We start from the raw sequence: 2,725 nt of genomic DNA on the forward strand, positions 1-2,725 counted from the left end.
TTTGGCTTTGAGCCTTTATTGCTTTTGCAGGCATTTTCTCTGTGGCTTGCCATTTCATTCTTTTTTTTCTTAAATTTATTTTTGGCTGTGTTGGGTCTTCGTTGCTGCAAGTGGGGGGGCTACTCTTTGTTGTGGCGCGTGGGCTTCTCATTGCGGTGGCTTCTCTTGTTGCAGAGCACCGGCTCTAGGCTCGTGGGTTTCGGTAATTGCAGCACGCGGGCTCAGTAGTCATGGCACGTGGGCTCTAGGGTGCGCAGGCTTCAGTAGTTGTGACTCGCAGGCTTAGTTGTTCCGCGGCATGTGGGATCTTCCCAGACCAGGGATCAAACCCGTGTCCCCTGCACAGCAGGCGGATTCTTAACCACTGCAGCACCAGGGAAGTCCCAATTTCATTCTTTTGGTGGTACCTTTTTATAACCAGGATTCCTTAATTTTCACATAGACACATTTATCAAATTTTTTCTTTGATTAGCACTTTATGCATTTTACTTAAAAACTCTTCCTCTACCCCAAGATCACAAAGACATTCTATATTATTTTCTAAAAGCTTTATTGTTTTGAATGGCTACTTAAGTTTCTGATTTATTTCAGGTCACTCTTCGTATTGAACAGTTAGGATGTGTCTGATTTTTTTTTTTTTTTAACTATTATAAATGTCGTGGGAACAACTCCCATCACTCTTCTCCGTCTCATTCAGCCCCTCAGGGACTCAGGGAAAGGAAGTGGAGGTTGTGGTGGGGTGTGGGCTATCGTTCTAGCTTTGCTCTCCTTGAATTTCAGATCGCATCTCCCACTGCCTGCCGCCTTCCCTCTGGAATGCTCGCCATCATCACCGACTTGAGGGGAGGCTCCTACAACAGAAACTCCGGACACCTGAGTTGAGGCCAAACTGGGGCCACCCGGGCATTTGACCTTGACAGGAAAAACACCCGAATCTCTTCGCCTCCTGCGGCTCTGATGTAGATCAAGGCGCAGAGTCCCGCATCTCGAGACTGCCCGTCTGGTGCCCTTTCCCCTGACTCACACACCACCAATCAGCAGTCAGACCGAGGGCCTGGCTTTCGCATCCTGGAATGCTGCAGAGACGGTTTCCTGGTGTGATTCACGAACGGCAAGAATGTTTCAGTCCGACTGGAGACCGACTTAGGGGAGGGGGACCGGGTGTCCTCAGTCAGGAAGCTGCCTCGGAGGCTCCCAGTCCCCAGAGGTCTCATACTGTCTTTTATCCAGGAGGGTCATCGTGTCGCCCCCTTTATGTCATTATAACACCTTACGCTCACGCCGTCCTCTGCTGTTATTTCCCGTGCGCCGCTGTTTCTCCAGCTGTGAGCAACTCCCGGTCAGGGAGCAGGGCTGTGCTTCCGCGCTCGCCCTACCCCAGAGGCTGGACGGGGCTGACACTCCCTGGTTGTGAGAATGCGCCATCAGATGATGTTTGTGTGGCACTAGGCATCAGCACACTTTGTGGCTAGAATCACACCTGGAGGAAGGATTCCAAAATGATCCAAAAGACCCACCTCTGTCCTGGTGGTTGGCTGACCACTGACACAGAGGAGTAACAAAGGAGCCTGGGCAAATTCCCAAGGGCCCAGGGTGAGTAGATCTTCAAAGACCAAGCCTGTCTCACTGGCAAAAGCTCAAGTGTCCCCTGAAATAGCCCCACCCAAAGGCCATGATAGCCGCCATGGGGAAGGTCATCCCCTAAGAAGACCCTGCCTGTACCCTCTGCAGGTTTAGAATCTAAAGAAACAACATGAGTACGTGCTGGGAGCGGAGCGGCTCCAGGAGCTGGGAGCAGGCCCCATGCTGAGGTCAGGAAACCTGAGCTCAGGCCTGTCTCGGCCACATCACGCCTGCCTGGTGACACCGGACCTTCTGGTGACTTCACCCCTCTGAGCCTCTGCCCTTATATGCCCAGCAAGGGGCAGCCCTGCCCGGCCCCTGCACAGGGATGGTGTCAGAACAAATGACACAATATATATTAAAGTACTTTGAAAAGCGTAAGGTGTTATAATGACATAAAGGATTATTAGAAAGAAAAGCACTGAGAGATGAAAGGAGTGGGCCTCTGACACTTCTCAAGGTAGTTTCCTCAATAGTAGGAACAATCCCTTATTTGTTCAGTACTTGATAATTCACAAAGGTTTCTAGGCTCTTTATCTCACCTGAGCCTCCCAATAACCCCGTGAGGCAGGCAGGGCAGGTTTTATCCTCCCTGACCACTGACCAGGTGAAGAAAAGGAGGCTTAGACCATGATTTTCCTATGGTCCTATAGTCACGGACCTAGGACTAAAACCCCCCCTTTTTTTTTTTTAAATTATTGTATTTACTTATTTATTTGGCCACTCAGTTTGCAGGATCTTGGCTCCCCGACCAGGGATTGAACCCATACCCTCAGCAGTGAAAGCGCAGAGCCCTAACCACTGGACCGCCAGGGAATTCCCCTTAAACCCCCTCCTTGTAGCTCTCAATGCTCCTTATGATGGGCCTGTTGTGGTCCTCCCTCTGTTTCACTTGCTGCAACCCCATGGGGCAATTTCCCACAAGAGCTGTGTGAACACATCCTATCAGGCCTCCTATGACTGGAAGGGGTGAGGAGGGAGGGGGAGAAGAGGGAGGGGGGATGTGGTTATCCAATGAGTAACACGAAGTTATTAAAACGTTTTAAGCAGAGAAATACTATGATCAGGGCTGTGCTTTAAAAAAAAAAATGCTTTCCTTCTC

Source organism: Eschrichtius robustus, chromosome 15 (assembly GCF_028021215.1).
Source record: "Eschrichtius robustus isolate mEscRob2 chromosome 15, mEscRob2.pri, whole genome shotgun sequence".
Lineage (NCBI taxonomy): Eukaryota > Metazoa > Chordata > Mammalia > Artiodactyla > Eschrichtiidae > Eschrichtius > Eschrichtius robustus.